The sequence below is a fragment of the Labrus bergylta genome, chromosome 23 (assembly GCF_963930695.1).
Source record: "Labrus bergylta chromosome 23, fLabBer1.1, whole genome shotgun sequence".
Taxonomy (NCBI): domain Eukaryota; kingdom Metazoa; phylum Chordata; class Actinopteri; order Labriformes; family Labridae; genus Labrus; species Labrus bergylta.
The window spans coordinates 19054562-19074062 of record NC_089217.1 but is presented as its reverse complement, the minus strand read 5'-3'; the positions used below and the strand labels follow the sequence as shown (position 1 = coordinate 19074062).

Genomic DNA, 19501 nt, shown 5'->3' with positions numbered 1-19501 from the left:
GAAGCAACCGAAGTCCACCCCAGAAGAACCAACAAATACAGATGTTGTTGAGGCTCAGGTTTCTTCCTCTGTCTCTGCAGCTCTCTGGGCACCTCGACGGACAAGTCACCAATAATCCACACTGTGTCTATAGGAGAAATATGAAGGTGTTCAATTAATGCCTCAGACAAGACAAAATGTACAGTTAACTACATGTGACAGCTCAGGCTGTTTTTTTTGTTATGAGCCACATCTGCAGGAATAATATTGAACAAGGTAGCTGCAACTCATAATAATAGATGCCAGTCTTAAATACTATTTTTTCTAATACTAAAGTTTTTGGTGTGAAGCTGACACTGTCCACAGACTCCATGACTTAACGGGGTTCTATAGAAAACAAATGTCTTATAAAAATACTAAATAATTATTTTTCAATTGTAATGTTCACCTCATCGCTGTTGACATCAGTAAATATAAGACACAGACATTCCTCTTTTTGTCAGAACAGTAACATGAACTGTATGCTTTGTAATATTGATTTCTTCTGGATGTCTCATATTTATTTACAGTCTATGGATAAAACTTTGTTCATGTATTGCTCTGCTAACACTGACAAAGTCTAACTTCTCTAACAAATAACTCATAAACATAATTGTATATTTAAAAAAGTGTAGTTTTAAGACTTTAATTAAATATTTGTGTTGAATATAATTAGTTTTAACTGTGTTGTAGAAAAGTTAAATGTTAACTTACTGTTTGTAGAGTTTTCTCAGGACGAGCAGGAATAGTTGATGATAGCAGCCTAGCTGTTAGCTATGCTGTGAAGTGGACTGCTAACGTCGAGCTGAATGGGCGGAGCTAAGTCCCGCCGGTCCCGCCTTACTGCTGTTGCTAGGTTGATCCGAAGTTAGGTTGAGACTGCAAATCCAATATGGATGCGGCCGTCGATTGGACTCATTTTCTGCCTATGTCACAGACGGGTCAGGGTTCGTCCAGTAATATTTACAGTCTATGGTTTTTCCTTGTATTTTCATACTTTCTGTTTTGTTTTACAGCCGCATGTTGTCGTTTATTTTGTCCACTAGGTGTCACTGTTTTACCATTTGGTATACTGTTTCTCATGTTTTTTTTAATGAGATTTATTGTTAATATACACTGTAAAACCGAAGTTTTTCAGCCATTTGTAGCAGCTCTTGGTTATAAATATTTAAATATAGTTAAAATATTGAAATGATGATTGTAATATATTTCTATGTAATATAAATTTGTTTTGAGCTCAGATAGTGCCGTTTTGCATTGCTGAGGGAGCAGAGGTGCAGAAAACAAATGTCCAAAAGGCACATTGAATGTTCTTTGGTCTTCTGCAGGAAATAAAAGCTAGAAAACAGTCAAAGTCTGGTTTTCTTCACTCCCCTGATCACATCTGTTACACTGCTTATTTCCGTTCTTTTACCCTCGGCTCACTTCCTCTCCCCCTGCACCACATCCTGCCACACAATAGCAGTTACACCCTGATTGATCTCATAGATATTATAACCTACAACAAACCACCACTGCCACAGGATCCGACTACAGCCTCACCATCTTTCAAACACTGCAGAGCAACATCTCCTGTCCATTAGGCTACTCCCTGGACTACAGCCCATCTGTTTGGAGGTGAGTCTGCTTTAAACACGCAGGTGTAAGAGGGTCATTTATTTATAATTCATGAATTTAAAGGGGAATCTACAGGAGTGACTAATAAAGTCAATCAAAGAGCTCTAAATGAAAGAAGTGACAGTTCATTTTTAAATCAATTGTCTCAGGCAACCGATATGATCAGTCATTCGACCTGTTTTTAACTTTGAAATGATGATTAATCCTCATGAGGCTACAAGGTTATATTTCTGCTCAAACTGAGCATTAAGGAAGTCAAACCTCTGCCTGCACTGTTTTTAAAGGTAAAGAAAGCGTCCAATAAGAGTGAAAAACACATGGAAGCATATTGCATTAACATGAGAAAATACAAATCTGCTCTGTTTTAAAAGTCAGGTGAATGCAGATACTGTAGCTACTTGGATTTGTTTTTTCAGTTTCATTTATCTAAATGTAAACTTGCTCCACTTCTTAGAGCAGGGATGTCAAACAAACGAACTGCGGGCCGTATCCGTATAAATTCAATATTTGTAATACTTATTTTCCCCGAATTTGATTAAAAACCTTTGTATAATGAGCAACGTAAAGGTTGATGTCATGATACGAAAATGAATTAAACGGGGCACTTTGAACTATCTTCTCAGCAGGGAGTATCATCAAAAAGACGAGTGGCCGAGCGCACGAGCTGCTCCTGCATTACGCTGGTAATACATCACATCAGCAAACAGGCTGAACACCTGAGAGAGGTGACACAGAATGCAGGTTTTCAAGAGAGATCGAAGGAGCGATATTTCTTTAGTTTTATTTGCTCACAAGTTGCCAGAATCGTATCAAAGCTACGGGACTTAACCGCTGCACTGCGCGCGCATCATGACGGTCTTCAGTTCTGTGCACACTTCTTACCAGCTTCTCCTGTCTTGACTGATGTAAAACAAAATGTTGACTAATAATAACAAAGCTTCCTATGGAGTGAGCTACAAAGAGCAGCTCGTGTAAATAAAAAGCAATCCTCCATGCGTAACGGCCCAGACCGTCTCCTCACATCCAGACTAAGTGTAGGTTGTGGACACCGGCGTTGAGACTGATGCATCTCCCGACTTATTTTACCTCTGGTTATTAAACAGTAAATTAAAATGAATATTAACTGATTTTAATTACAGATGGTTCATTTTTAGGTCACCCAGATGTGAAAGTGTTGTGTTGATCATCTAAAAGTTTCATCACTTCTAAATGCAGTAGCCTGCTGTTGCGCCTTTATCACCAGCTCTCATCAGACTGTAAAAATATAACTATTACTGAACATTTCATTCTTATCCAAATACGATATCACGCACAGGCTGCCCGATCATACAGAGGTCCGCTGGTTTAACCGAGGAGCAGCGCTGAAATGCTTCCTCGAATTACGCACGGAGATGGCACAGATTCATGACGCATAAAAAGTCAGTGACAGAGTTAGATCACGATAGTACGGACACGGAGAAGAACGGACAGCCAGACTGATATCAAAAGTCTTTTAACTGAGTTTACTTAGTTGAAGAACGTGCACTCCACACGGAGCTGATCAGACTGCAGTGCGCAACGCTGAAGGATCAATTTAAGTCTGTTGGTTTGGAAACATGTTATCATTTTAGAATGCCTCACACTAAAATACCTGAAGATGACTGTTTGCATCAAAGACACTCTGTGTGTTTGTGATAACTTATTCATGTGAGCAGGTTTTATCTGTAATGAACCTTAAGGAGTGCAAACTGTGCTGTGGCCTGACACACACAGATCTAAAGTCTCTCTCTCTCTCTCTCTCTCTCTGTCTCTCTCTCTCTGTCTCTCTCTCTCTGTCTCTCTCTGTCTCTCTCTCTGTCTCTCTGTCTCTCTCTGTCTCTCTCTCTGTCTCTCTCTCTCTCTCTCTCTCTGTCTCTCTCTGTCTCTCTCTCTGTCTCTCTCTGTCTCTCTCTCTCTCTCTCTGTCTCTCTCTCTCTCTCTCTCTCTCTGTCTCTCTGTCTTTCTCTAGTAATGCACTGATACCAGGGCAGGTAGAATCACCTGTGTCAAAGTTTCTATAACCTTGAACAGCAATATTAAAACATAATATAATAATCTCAAACAAAACATAATTATTGATGTTTTCTTCTGTAATGTGGTACATTTAAATATTTCCATGTGCCAACATGCAGTTTGCAATGACAGAGTTAAACCCTCTGCTTAATCACTTTTACATTTTATGCGTTAACATGTAGTTTTCTATACAAGTACCTTTTTTTTCTAATCATACATTAGCCTATAAATCCATGTGTCAAGTTATAGTGATGTCAGCAAAATTAGTCTGATACCAATAGGACTTTGACACCCCTGTCTTAGAGCAATGTTGTTGTTTGACTTAGTTACCGGTATGCACCTCCAAATGTAGTTATGTTCATTTTTGGGTTTATTCTGAATTATTTAAAGTTCCTGTGATGATTTTTTTTTTTAAACCTTCCTGGGTGGCGATTTTCAGTTATCAGTTATCAGTTTTCAGTTATCAGTTTTCAGTTAGTTACACTTGCACTTTGTTACAGTTGGCCTATTACGTCACATACCCAATAATTGAAAACATCCATGTACTTCAATGTGTTTCAGTATAAAGTAACAAAAGTTTATTTAAAGTTTAAATGTTTAATTAGTAACAATTAAAACGTTTTCTTAGAAACAATCTTCAGTTAGGCATCAAGTAAGGTCTTTTACCTGTTTTTGTAAAGTGTGTCGAGATAACACTTGTTATGAGTTGAGGTTATACAAATTAAATTGATTGATTGATTGATTGATTGATTGATTAGGCTAAATGTACATGTTGTGTGCCTGCAGGTAAACTAACCCTACCTTAAGTCAACCTTTTGTCCTCAAGTAACGTCAGCACATTTCATAAGACCATGTAACCTTGGCACACCTGATTGTGAGAATTTGACCATCAGTATGAACATTGTAATTATGTTCCTGTCAAACCTCAAGTACCAAAAACTTGTTTTGTTGTAAACTCCCTGTTTGGTAACAGATAATTATCACATTCTCAATTGACTAGATTAGTTTGATGTTGAAATCTAGACATGATAACAAACTATAAATATTCAGAGGTTTTTATGACTGAGTGTCTTCAAGAAGAATTCATATGATAAACTTAACACAGAGTCTGTTTCCCCTTTTTGTTGTTTTAATCCAGTACCAGAGGACTCACCATGTGGCTAAAAGGTTTTATAAGTAACCATGTCAACATGAAACTTCTGAAGACCTGTGTCATCCTTCTCCTTCTGACTGTGTTGTTCTTTGTACTAAGAAACATGGACCTGCTGCAGGTGAGAACTGGGATTATTGGTAACACTTTAAAGGTGGTCATTGAGTGTCTTTCAATGTACTAAAGTGGGGAATGGGCCCCCCTGGGGGCTCCTGAGACACTGAAAGGGGGTTCGCGAGATGCTTTCCATAAACAAATAAAAGTTTTAGGATTTGCAAAATGCATATTTTTTACCCATTATTAAAATTATTTAAAAAGTCCATTAAATGTAAGTTTGCACAGAAGTGCAACAATGAAGGTGTTCATCTGCTCCCTACACAACCCAGTCTCATGTCAAAATGTGTAATACCTACGTTGGTCCACAGCGCAAAACGTAGTAGTTTCACAATAAGGGCTCTAAAATTGTGACTTGTCTACGTTTCCTTTAGTCTATTCTTTTGTATAGGCACACCTCAGGTCATGTGACTGCCCAGTTTTGCCCTGGCGAAAAAAAAAAACCATGGTTTTTTTCGGTGGAAAATGCAATATTTTAAGATAGTTTGAGGCTTAAGTGTCGTTTTGATAACCTTCCTGGTGACAAATGTACTTTGTATCTTCATAATCTTCGTTCGGTTTATGTTTATGATCTTTAGTTTGTTCGTTTCTACGAAGATTCTTTCAGGTCTCGATAGAGAAACGTTGTGCTGTTACGTTTTCTACTGTTGCTATGGTGATAGCTATGGACGCTACCAACAACGAACCAGAAGGAAGTGGACGTTCGGTTCGTGGCTCTTAAAACGGGTTACATCAGACCCTAGACATCAAACTAAGCTCCTATACAATAAATAATGATTTCTGTTACATTTTTATGGATGTCTTTCATTCCAACCAAATTTAATAAAACGATTGGAACAGATCGATGCATATTAGCAACATTATAAACTATAAAATGTAACAATACATAAAGACAATACTGTACAGTCTGTGTGATTTATATGATTAAACAATTTTATTTAACAAAATAATCCTAATGGATTAGATTAATACCAGAAAATGCAATCAATAAAGTAAACGGCCGGCGATAAGAACTACAAACGGCCGCATGACACTGACATCAGATAATGACGTATTGATAATCATCACTTGTGAGCGACCTCTTTATTAGATCTTTCAAGGGGTATTTACTGATGTTTTTTAAGGTTGGTTGCAAAAACACATCTTAAATCTGTGTTAACCAAAGATCCCATTCCAGGAATCTAAGCAAAAACCCATTCAAAAAGCCCATTATGCTATGGTCTGCCAGTGTGCTGCTGACATGCGCAATCGTGCAGTCACGCCCACTGTCAGTTTAAAGGCCGAGGGCGTCCCCCGCCCCCCCTCTCCCTCCTCTCCGTAGACTCACATTTTAAATCCCTTTTTCATACACTTATGTTTGATCTAGAACCCACAAGTCACTTAAGGCCCCACACTCAATTTGCCAAACCTTTTAACAATTGAAACACTTTTATCAAAACATCAAAAAAGGGTGTTAAAAAGTGTGAAAATGTTCCAAAAGACAGAGGGTCATTCTCCACTATATGCTGTATGCTTTGTGAACAAGACTGATGTTAAAAACTCATTTTAAAGGTGCTTAAAAGAGCTAATTTGACCATTTGAGGCCTAGCAGAGACATGAAGCCTGTTCAACCCTGTTGCTCTATGAAAGACATTAAACTGAATATTAAAACAATGAATGATGACAAATTAGATTAACTCTTCTATAAGGAAAGAAGGATAAAAAAAAGTACTAGGATGAATTAACATGGACAAGAGCATAAGAGATTTTTACTTTTAGCCATAATTCTAAACCAGGCACTTCAGGCTGTCCTCCAAGCCTATAGTTCCTCAGATTTTATGATATACTTACACCAAAACAAACAAACACACGAAGAAACAAACAAAATAAAAAAGAATTATGAAAGAGCTCTATGAAAGTATGACTGCAAGACCCCTTGCCTATGAAATGAGAAAGTTTTTGGCTTAGAGCTGAATGACATACATTGTTGGAAAGGTCTCATCCTGGAGAGTAACATATGAGAAGATGAGGTTTCTACATGACCCCTGTTTTGAAATAATGACCTTTGAACCTTGAACCAAGGGCATGTTTGAAGGCTTATACCTCAGCAACAAAAGGGGCTACAGACATGGGAATAACTGTTTTAGAGAGGTCTTGGAACAAAGTACCATGTGAGGGTAGTCAGCTCACCAAAACAACAGGGGGAGCTGCTATATATGATTATGATACATTTTAACAAATGTATCAATTATTTTTTAAATATCTGATAACATAAATGTGTTAACCATCCAATTAAACTCCCCTGTGTACCCTCAATTAAATATTTATAACTTCTTATGTAAGGGAAACACTGACATTTGTATAAAAGACTACAATTCCTTAGAGTCAAGTCAAGCTTGATACTGAACGGCGCCATAATTGTAGTCTTTTCCGTTTCCAAAAAAAGGTTGTAACTAGGATTATAAAAGGGTTACAAAAGATATATTCATTGAATATGTCACGGATCACGTGTGACCAAAGTATTTATTGCATAGTACATATATGATCTATGTTAAAATAAAGTACATATATCAGTTCATTTCGGATATTTTGACTGTTATTCCAGAAATGGGAATTTTGGTATTTATGTCTGGCGTTGTGCACAGAGGGAACATAATTAGGGTTGTAAAAAATGTATATCTACCCACTATATCAAATATTTACTAAAGCCGAATGGGTTTTGTAAAATAATCTAGACTATATATATTGTAAAAAAGTACAATATAAATATAATATAAATCACACAGACTGTACAGTATTGTCTTTATGTATTGTTACATTTTATAGTTTATAATGTTGCTAATATGCATCGATCTGTTCCAATCGTTTTATTAAATTTGGTTGTAATGAAAGACATCCATAAAAATGTAACAGAAATCATTATTTATTGTATAGGAGCTTAGTTTGATGTCTAGGGTCTGATGTAACCCGTTTTAAGAGCCGCGAACGGAACGTCCACTTCCTTCTGGTTCGTTGTTGATAGCGTCCATAGCTATCACCATAGAAACAGTAGAAAACGTAACATCACAACGTTTCTCTATCGAGACCTGAAAGAATCTTCGTAGAAACGAACAAACTAAAGATCATAAACATAAACCGAACGAAGATTATGAAGATACAAAGTACATTTGTCACCAGGAAGGTTATCAAAACGACACTTAACCCTCAAACTATCTTAAAATATTGCATTTTCACCCGAAAATAGAAGGGATGTCCGCCATGGTTTTTTTTTTGCCAGGGGAAAACTGGACAGTCACGTGACCTGAGGTGTGCCTATACAAAAGAATAGACAAAAGGAAACGTAGACAAGTCACAATTTTAGAGCCCTTATTGTGAAACTACTACGTTTTGCGCTGTGGACCAACGTAGGTATTACACATTTTGACATGAGACTGGGTTGCCCTACAAATAAAAACACACAGATATCAGCTGTCTGCTTGATTATTACATTTTGTATGTCCACTCAGTCCTTAAGTTTATACATGGAGATTACTTGGGTTCTGCTTCTAGCCTTTCTTACAATGAATTACTAAAATATGGACAGTGGGGCGCCCCAGTCTCCAGCACAGTTATTTTGAGGGTCCCAAGCTGAAATGTTTGGGGACCCCTGCTCTACGCTATGAATGCTAAAGTCCCGATTGAAAGAGTTTGTGTTGAGGAGACAGGCTGGCTATTCATCAACAAGTGACATCAGGAGGGTAATAATGTCATAACTGTGAGGACCAGAGGGGTATTCCATGAAGCAGGATAAATTCAATTCTATTAATTTCAAGAAACTTTGTTTTTCCCCTGGGGGCAATTCAAAGGCACCCAGAGCAGGAGCATAACAAAGAAGTCTAAAAACTTTGAACTAAAAATATAAAATATCAAATTAAATACTAAAGTTAAAATACAAAATAGATGCAGTATAATATAGATATAAGTGGACAGTGATCGGACTAAGTAAACTGAATTATTGACAAATGTAAACAGAGCTATATGCAATAGATTTATACTGAGTGAGGGGAGCAGCTGGCCGGCCGTCCCGTCCATGTAAACACGCTGTAGATACGGCTCTGAAAACATCACAGACAGAGGGACTCGGGTGTCACACTCCTTGTAGACAGTCATGACTCAGAGTTATTTTCAGAGGATATACTTGATTTCTGCTGGATTTATGTGTAAAATGTTGCACATTCAGCCTTTAAAGTATGCACAGACTCTTTATAAATTTGAACTAGCTCCATTCAGACAGCTGCTGTACCTTGCCATATAAATGATGCTGTGCAGCTGTATAACAGAGTTCATTTCAATCTGATATAAATTGTATATTATTGTTTTATCTTATTCCTGCATTGGTTAATTTACATTTCATGGTAGGCCTACGCCTTTAATTTGACATTTCTGTAGGTTTTTTAAAAATATTTTCATGGGGGGGCAGTGGGTGTTATAAGATTGTAGATTGTTAGATTGTTGTTAGATGTGACAAATATATAACAGGCTTAGTCCATAACTATAGAAATAAAGTTATTACAACACAAGCTTAGTCAATTTTTTTTTTATTTAGATATTTTAGTGTAAAGAGCGTAATAAAATGTGACATATTGTACATTTCCTGTACACTCCTGGTTTGATAGAAAGGTGTGGAGAATCACATAATTAACAGAGTGACATCTTGGTGGCACTCTGTTGTCTCAAGTGACTCACACATCTTGCTAGTTGTTGTCTCACTCAGACTGACAGTTATGTAGCAGTGCAATTGCTCATACAATGGAAAACAGAGTTGATGAAGGGGCAGAAGAAAGGATCCTTTGTTTTCTTGTCCCCTGACATCATCATATTAGATCCCGAGCAATTCTGTCCCGAAACACTTTTTTTCCCATGTTGAGATCATTGCAGTGGATATTACTTCATTTTGTATTTTATAGAGTGGCCCTCAGTGTATCGGCCTGGTCTTATAAAATGTCTATAATCCGCCTTTAAATTAATAATGCGCCAGATACAGAAACACCTAACTTTGAGAGGGAAAAGTAGACAATATATAATTGGAAAAAAATAAAACACAACTTTGATCATTGAAAAGAGTAAATAAGAGAACAATTGTAAATGAAATGTTCATAAGGGGAGAACATGCTGTAGGATCAAGAAATGTAAACGACTATTGTCCTTAGGTCAAGTTAAGAATAATTCCAAAGTGACTTCCGGCATATTAAAATTTAAAAAATAAACAGTTATTAATAATACAAATTTATTTGGATAAATATTCCATCTTTTTTTTTTTGTTTATTTTATTTTATTAAATTTGTTTGATGCATCTTTGTCACCATCCTTCTTTTTCAACACCTTACCAGCGAAATTATAAAGAAAACTCTGCCATCATCAACAAGAAAGTGAACTCTACTCAGCCCACTGCTCCCCACACTGCTCCTCCCACTGCTCCTCCCACTGCTCCCCACACTGCTCCTCCCACTGCTCCTCCCACTGCTCCCCACACTGCTCCTCCCACTGCTCCCCACACTGCTCCTCCCACTGCTCCTCCCACTGCTCCCCACACTGCTCCTCCCACTGCTCCTCCCACTGCTCCCCACACTGCTCCTCCCACTGCTCCTCCCACTGCTCCCCACACTGCTCCTCCCACTGCTCCTCCCACTGCTCCCCACACTGCTCCTCCCACTGCTCCTCCCACTGCTCCCCACACTGCTCCTCCCACTGCTCCCCACACTGCTCCTCTCACTGCTCCTCTCACTGCTCCACACACTGCTCCTCCCACTGCTCCCCACACTGCTCCTCCCACTGCTCCTCCCACTGCTCCCCACACTCCTCCTCCCACTGCTCCTCCCACTGCTCCCCACACTGCTCCTCCCACTGCTCCCCACACTGCTCCTCCCACTGCTCCTCCCACTGCTCCCCACACTGCTCCTCCCACTGCTCCTCCCACTGCTCCCCACACTGCTCCTCCCACTGCTCCTCCCACTGCTCCCCACACTGCTCCTCCCACTGCTTCTCCAGTGCCTGACAACTTCTGCACCTTCAAGCCACTGTCTTCTGCAGAAGCTGAGGAGGAACGTCTCATATTGGACTCCATTGCTTGGCCTGAAACTCCTCCTCTGCCAGTTCCTTTTTCATTGAATCAGACAAGTGATCCCGCCCACAGCACCTTCATCATTCTCCCAGGGGGGGTTGGAGACGAGCGACATGTAGGAGAGCAGCTGGAATTTATGATAAAAATGTACGACTTCCAAGGTAACCCCAAGAAGTCTGGAGGAGATGCAATTGTTGCCCGTTTGCACAACAGGGCACTTGAAGCAGGTGTGGCTGGACGAGTGGTGGATCACCTTAATGGCTCCTACTCTGCTGTATTCCCTTTACTCTGGGAAGGAAGTGCACAGGTTGAGGTAAAGTTCAAGGCTATATCTTTAAATTGTTAATGTACAATAATTGATGCCAAAATAATTCCCTTATGCAATGTCCTGTAGGTCATTTAATTCATGAAATCTAAACCTTTCCCCCTGACTTACTTTTGCAAACAAACAACAACATAAAAAGTAAGAAAAAAGAAAAGACATTGTGGAAGTCTTAAAAACTGCTGTTCCTCCAATTGTCTCTTCTGACGGTCTCTAATGAGTCATTCACCTTTGATCCCGTTGTCAAAATGCCCAACTTTACAACACAAATAAACATGTTTTTTTAAATGTTTTATTTAACCAGATAAATAACTCATTGAGATCAGGATCTCTTTCACAAGGGTGACTTGGCCAAGAGGGCAGTAGCACACATCATAAAAAGCATTACATGATAAAGAGATAGTTTACAATCAATAAGTTAGGAGAGAACAACAATTTACAAATTGCAAATTGATTTACAGATAAAGTGCAGAATCTTGATCACAGAGTACAATTCAGAAACACAGATACTGTCCAATTGTCTCGTGTTTTTTATCTTTTAAGATCGAGCCAAAGGCTTCAAGAGCTCCGCCATTTTCAAGTCATTTTGGAGAAAGTTCCATGCGGTGGGAGTAGCAAAACTAAACGCTCTTTTCCCGAGCTCAGTGCAGACACGAGGCACAGACAGTTTAAAGATATCACAGGAACACAAGGCATAGTGGCTTCTGGTTCTTTGAAGGTATGAACATAGATAAGAAGGCACCAAACCAAGAAGAGCTTTATAAATAAGCTTCAGCCAGTGTATATGCCTGCGCACCTTCAAAGATGGCCAATCTGAGTTAGTGTACAGGTCACAGTGATGAGTGAAGCGTCTACAAGCAGTCTTACAAAATGTTATTTTCTTCTGCTATTCTGGAAAACTTAACATTGAGGAAATGTATTTACCACAACGGTTAAACGTTATTAAGCCAGTAGCTTTTACCTGAAAAATAAAATACAGACTTTAAACAAAAGTAATGCTACTCAATCATCACTTGAGTGGGCCTCCATACATCTGTAGTGGTGACTGTGTCTCCAGACAGCCTGTCCTTTGCCTGCATTTTAATGTTTTGGTTTTCTGGGTGTGGAGTGGATGTGCTTCCCCCTGCCAATGTCAGTGTGCAGGTGTGTTTAGGAGTGGATACAGTTCAGTTATTGGTTGTGATTCAGCCCCCCGCTAATAAGATTGATGTGGAAGTAGCAGCAATAACTTAAAATATAATCATAGTGAGGTGAGACGAAACGCTACACGGATAAACCTTGTTCAAAAACGAGGGTTGTCTCTCACTCTCTTACAGAATTGGCCTGCATTCTGTTGGACATGCAGATGTCATACATCGGTGGTTAGCTTGTGCTAGCATGCAGTATTGCAATGTACAAACAGGAAACTTACACACTACTCACCTGCAGTGAGTGTGTGCTTCTGGGGACGGTGAGCGCAGGAGGAGGGGCCCAATTTGGATGTTGTGTTCACAAGCTGCAACAAACAATGCCACTGACTCTACCTTTACATAAGACATCAGTAGAACACTTTAATAAACCTTTTTGTTGGGTTGAATTACTGAACTAAAGAGGTTGTTGTTGTTGGATCCTTTTGGAGATATTTTCATGCAAATGTTTATCATTTGTTGTGACTGTATGTAAAAATGTTTCCTGTGGGCCAGAGAATGGTGTGAGGATTGTTGAATGCTTTACTCCACAGACAAGTGGAGTGTCTATAATTGTAAGAAAACAAATTCTATGTAGGTTCCGTAGCCTAGTGGGTATGATGTGCACCCAATTTACATCGGGTAAAGTCCCCTTTGCGGCGGTATGGGGTTCAAATCTGACCTTTGCCCTTTGCTTAATGTCATCCCCAACTCTCTTCTCCCAACATTTCCTGTTGTTGTCAGCTGTCCTATCCAATTAAGATGAGACAGGTCCAAAAATATACATGTTGATGTAAACAAGTTCTACTGGCCAGCTAGTTGAGAGTTGACCATTTGCATCAATGTCTCTTAAGCTTCTAATTTAAAATACATGAACAACTTCAGTCAGCTGACACCAAAAATACAACTTTGTTTTCTAATTATTCAATTAATAATTAGTAGGCATGACTTGTATGCTATAACTTTAAACTCTTGTTCTTTGTTTTATCAGGTGACGCTTGTCCACTCAAGCGAGGCTATCACAGTCCTCCGTAGACTAAACAGAGAACATCCTGATAGGACTATCTTAAAGAGCCTCTTCCGCTCAGGTTCAGTCTCTGAAACTACCATCTGTAATATTTGTCTACGTCAAACCAACCAGCCACAGTGCAACTACACTGACCTCCGTACTGGTGACCCGTGGTTCTGCTACAAGCCAAAGGAACTGAGCTGTGATGACAGGATGAACCACATAAACGGAGGAATGCGTATAAAACTCAAAGCTAATGAGGCGAACCTTTTCAAAAGGTGAGGGAGCACAGCAATAGAAACGATGCATCTAGTTTTACATGTAATGACTATAATCAAAGTGTAAAGTATGTATCTCCTGGGGGGAAATGTCGTGTTTGTAACTACAGGAGGCAAAGATGAAATCTTAAGATGTTTATAGTGTAAGATGATACCTATCAAAACACAATTAAAGTCTCTCTCATCAACAAAACTATAAAGTGTATCCATGGAGTCCAAATATGTAGGCAAAGTCATTTATGGTGACTAAATCACATTTGACATTTACATATTGAAGTGTCTTTAAGAGATTCTTAATCATGGGAGCTTTTTCCCCCCAGCAATGTCAACATGCAAGTCTTCATTCAGGCTTCAGGACCGGCCAATGTTACTGTGCTGCCTCAAAGGAAAGGTAAAGCACAACTTTTCTACTTTCAACGAAAAAAAAATCTCCATGTGACCTTGAAAATAAAAATGTATACAACCTAACTCTCTGTATTCAAGCAGATATACATATAAGGCAAAAATAAATAAAAATAAACCAGCTTCTATCTATAAAACTGAGGAAGAGCTGCAAGTGCTTATCTCATTTACGCTAAAAAAAATAAAAAATAAAAAAACAGTACCAGTGTACTAACAAAAAACTCAAATCACTTAACATGTGTAAATAGTTAACTTTAAATAATTAACATTGTCAAATAAAAAGCATTTGGTAGCATTTTCCTTAACCACAATAAACATGTGCATTCGAGACATACACTCACTATATTGTAGTAAAGCATAAACTTAATCTTTTGAAAAACATCAAAGAACTCTGTAGAAGCCATTTTAATCATGGTCCATTTAATTTAAGAATTTTGATTTCAGTTCATGTTAGTAAAACACAACATTTAGATCATAAGAAATAAGAATATCATTTACAGTAAATATTTCAGAATCAAGTAACAGATTGGCTCCTACTAAGTGATAAAAACTGTTTATGAAAGTTGCCACTACAAATGTTTTTGTGACATATGTATAATGTCCTCATTAGTGTAAAGTAAAATGAGTAAGGTAAAGCAGAGACCTTGTTTTGGCCTTTTTAGGGGATCTGTTGACAAATGATACAACAATCGTTTAATAACCAAATGCTTATTTTGATCAACAATTCTCAGAGCAACCCATCGATAGTCTGGGCAGTGGGAAGTCTGGACTCTCTGGGTATTACTACCAGGGTGTGTGGCGACCACTAGGTGGCACCAAAGTCCACCAATTCAACAACTCCTCTGCCATCAGTCAGTGTCTGAAAGGAAAGGTGGTCCACATGTACGGAGACTCCACCATCAGGCAGTGGTTTGAGTACCTTAATGCTTCACTTCCAGGTAGTTGATTCACAGTGATTTCAGGCAACAGTTTAATTGTATTTATTTCACAGCTTAATCTGCTCCTTTTTTCATACTTTCAGATGCTAAAGAGATAAACCGGAATAATCCGAAGAAATCAGGACCTTTCATGATATGGGACAATGCAAAAAACATCTTGGTGAAGTTCCACTTACACGGTCCTCCTCTTAGTATTTCCGTCCTTATCCCAACCAGTGAGCTGCGTTACATTGCCAATGAAATAGATGATGTAGTTGGTGGCACCAACACAGTTGTAATTTTTGGCATCTGGGCCCACCTCACTCCTTTCCCAATGCAATTCTACATCAGAAGGCTTTACGGCATCCGCAGGGCGGTGATTCGTCTGTTAAACAGGGCTCCAGACACGCTGGTGGTCATCAGGACTCCAAACCTCAGAGGTACAAACCCCAATATATTTGCCTTTAATGACTGGTATGCTATTCAACAAGACAAGGTGGTCAGAGCTGTGTTCAAAGGACTTAATGTTCAGCTGGTGGATGCCTGGGAGATGGTTCTGGCCCACCACCTGCCTCACTACATTCACCCACCTCCTCCCATCATTAGGAATATGGTTAACATTATATTGTCCCACATGTGCCCCCAATAGTGCATTTAATAATAATAATAACTTTATTGATATAGTACTTATCTAAACAAGGTTACAAAGTGAGTTTAGGTGCTCTGATGGCAAATGCCCGGTCGCCCTTGGTAACCAGCCTTGATCTAGGATCATCTACTCTTGATGATCTAAGATTTGGCTTGGAGCATAAGGGGTTAAAAGTTCTTTAATGTAAGTGGGGGGCTAGACCGTGTTGTGTTTTAAAAGTTTTTAAACTCATTTTTAAATCAACCCTGTAAGTAACGGGCAGCAAATGGAGGGAGGAAAGGATTGGGGTAATGTTGGACCTGCAGTTTGCATTTGTTAAAATCTGAGCAGCAGCATTCTGCACTTGCTGGAGTCTGGCCATTGAGGACTGACTAAGGCAAGTGAAACGTGAGTTGCAGTAGCCCAAACGTGAAAAGACAAAGGCATGAATAAGCTTCTCTAGATCAGGGAAAGACAGAGTTGATTTAATTTACTAATGTTTCTTAGCTGGTAGTAACAGGATTTAATGAGATTATTGATGTGCGGAATGAAGTTAAGCTGTGAATCAAATGTAATACCTACATTTCTACCTGTAGATTTTATATTGGGTGTTAGAGGACCAAAGAGCAGCTTCAATTTGCTTGCTATATGATCGGGGCCAAAGAAAATGACCTCTGTCTTCCCTGTATTAAGCTGCAGACAATGACAGCTCATCCATTTCTCAATGGTGGCCATGCACTCCACTAAATTGTTTAAGCGGCTGATATTGTCTGACTTGAAGGACAGATATATTTGTGCATTATCAGCATAAAAGTGATAGGAGACCCCCTCAAAGTAATTCATAATATTTCCAAGTGGGAGCATATGAAGGGAAAACAAGACTGAACCAAGAATTGAGTCCTGTGGCAGACCGTACGTCATGCGGGCCGAGGAAGAAACAAATGACCAATTGAGACAGAGAATCCTCTATTTGACAGGTATGACCCAAACCATTTGAGTGCAGTTCCGGTGATGCCTACACACTGATCAAGTCTATTGGCTAGAATTTTATGATCAATAGTATCAAATGCTGTGCTTAGGTCCAACAGCAATATAACCAAACATTCCCCATTATCAGCGCTCATCAGCAAATCGTTTGTAGCCCTAATAAGAGCAGTTTCGGTACTGTGTCGTTTGAGGAACCCTGATTGAAACTTGTCGCAGATGTCATTATTGTTTAAAACAGATGTCAGCTGGCTAAAAAGACACCTTTTCAACCATTTCAAGAACCTTAGATATGAACGAGAGTTTGGAAATGGGTCTATAATTCTCTGGAAGTGATAGATCAGGGTTAGGCTTTTTGAGTAAGGGCTGGATGCTTCCTTGTTTAAAATGATTGGGAACGGTTAATGATGTAAAGTAAGCTGGGGCCAATTGTACCAATAACCTCTTTCAGGAGTGAGGTGGGTAAGATATCAATAGGGCTTGAGGTGGTACGCATGTGAGACACAGTATCGATAAGCTCAGTAAGAGAAATTAATTGAAAATGGTTGAGCAGTTCAGAACAGACAGGATAATTGTAAATATGTGCAGTTGTCGTTGGTACAATATTAGACCTAATATCCATGATTTTTTTGAGGAAAAAATACTTTTCACAGTCAGCATTTGAGGAAGCTGACAGAGCTGGGGGGCAGGGTTAACAAAACCCTTTTCACACTTATGGAAATCTCCTGAAAAACTCCGGAGATTAGGCTCCCCGGAGGGGCCTTAGGCTATATGTGAACGCAAACAGCCAAATTTTTCGCGCAGACTTTACCCGGAGTTTCTCCAGCCAGACCCCAAGTATTTTTTCCACAAAAAGTCTGAGTGAGCTGATGTGAGAACACCGCAGCAAATTCTCCGGAGAATTCACATCAAGCCAATGGGAAGAGAATGACGTTTATATACGGAGACTGCCGCACGGTGCAGCAGTCAAGTGTCTGCACGTGACCACCCAATGCACGTAATTAAAACGCTGCATTATATTTTCTGTTCATCAGTATGTTGTTCTCCTCTCTTATGTGGATGTTGTCATTCCATTGGACTACACATAACATTGATTTAAAGTCAAGTATTCTCATTATAGCGTCGTGTAGTGGACTCTGTTGCTTTGGCCGCTACTTCTAAAGCTATTAACTAAGTCAACTAAGTAACTGTGTTGAGATAGTAAAGATGGAGTTTGGTTTATTTGGCCAAGGGAAAAATAATTAGAAAATTTAGAAGCACTATGTTCATTAAAGATACGTGAACAAATAGTACTGCTGGGGTATTTTGGGGCAGTATCAAACACAGTGCTGAAGTAGACACACAAATGATCTGAGATAAAAACGTTTTCCAAGGCCAAACCTAGAGTAAAATCTAATGTGTGGCCCCTGTTGTGAGTTGGCCCAGATACATGCTGTACTAGGTTACTCAGTGATTTTTAAAAACTCAGTTGAAAGACCATTAGAGGGATCATCAATATGGATATTTAAAGTCACCAGCAATAATAAGTTTGTCAAAGCCAGCAAATTAATTTAAAAAACTATCATTGGACCCGGAGTCCCTATGGCAATATTCAACGTCCTCGACAAACTGATAACAAAGTTTATATGGCAGAACAAGAAACCAAGAGTAAGACTTAAGACACTATTACTACCAAAGAAAAACCTAACCTCAAATACTACTACTGAGCAGCACAACTGAGGACCTTAATAGCATGGATAACTAACGATATTGATACCGGCCTGGTCAGTATAGAACAAAATTCATGTCCAGACATCCCTTTAGGGGGGCTTCCATTTCTAAGCCAAGTGAACTGGAAGAAGTTAAAAATAAAGAATGAATGGATAAAATTCACGATGAAGACTTGGCTGGATATAAAAAAAACAATTTCATCTTTTTACTTCTATAACGAGGACATTTAAAATTGTAGCTATTCCAGGATTTTTACCTATTAAAACTGTTAACGGCTTCAGAAAATGGTCGGACAAAGGGTTAACTACCGTTAATCAGCTCTTTCAAGGGGAATTATTGAAATCTTACGAACACCTCCAGAGAGAATTTGGTTTATTAGGGATGGATGCTTTAAGATTTCTCCAGTTAAGACATTATCTAGAGACGCATTAAGACTGGGAGCTGATATGTAAGGGCGCGGTCACACTGGCCATCAGTACCGTGCCCAAGCACGCTTCAACACTAAAGTCCAGTTCGTTTGACCAGTGGGACCACTCCATATCTTGCTCAGACACGGTACACTTCCTTGGCTTTGGCACACTTTGGAGAGGTGTGCTTCAGCACGGTACACTTCATGCACGAGCACAAGCACGCGGGTACACAACGCTGACAGCCTTCATTATGGAGAAATCCAGAGTTTCATGTCTGTATCTGACTAACATGAAACAATATAAGACACAAAGAAGCTGTCATGTTCTCTGTGTTGTTCATTATTTAATGGCTGTGTAATTATTTATGGCTGTGTCTGATTAAAATGGCTTAAAGGGCCCATATTATGCTTTTTCTGGTTTTATATACTCTTATAGTGTGTTTTCCAAGTGTCCTGTGCATGTTTAGGCACATCTATGTGCAAAATTTCAAAGTCTGCGTGAACGCGGCTTCTCCTCTGTCCTCCTGTTAGCTGTAGCATTAGCTGCATGTCGTGCTCAGTTCTAGTCCCACTCGGAAAAAATTTGCCAGTGTGACGTCTTGTCAGTGTGAGATCACTGATCTAAGCCCATTGGCTCGTTGTGGCAAGCACGTTAACTTCTGTGGCA

The 19501-nt window shown here is 39.2% G+C and overlaps 1 long non-coding RNA gene and 1 pseudogene across 1 annotated transcript; both read left to right on the top strand.

Annotated features, from left to right (window-relative positions):
* Positions 1-11739: 11739 nt before the first annotated feature.
* LOC136177640 (uncharacterized) lies at positions 11740-14239 on the top strand. Its single transcript, XR_010665150.1, has 3 exons — positions 11740-12049; positions 13489-13784; positions 14105-14239. It is a non-coding gene; the product is annotated as an uncharacterized lncRNA (long non-coding RNA).
* Positions 14240-14807: 568 nt separating this feature from the next.
* On the top strand, positions 14808-19154 carry LOC136177679 (NXPE family member 3 pseudogene; annotated as a pseudogene).
* Positions 19155-19501: the final 347 nt, after the last annotated feature.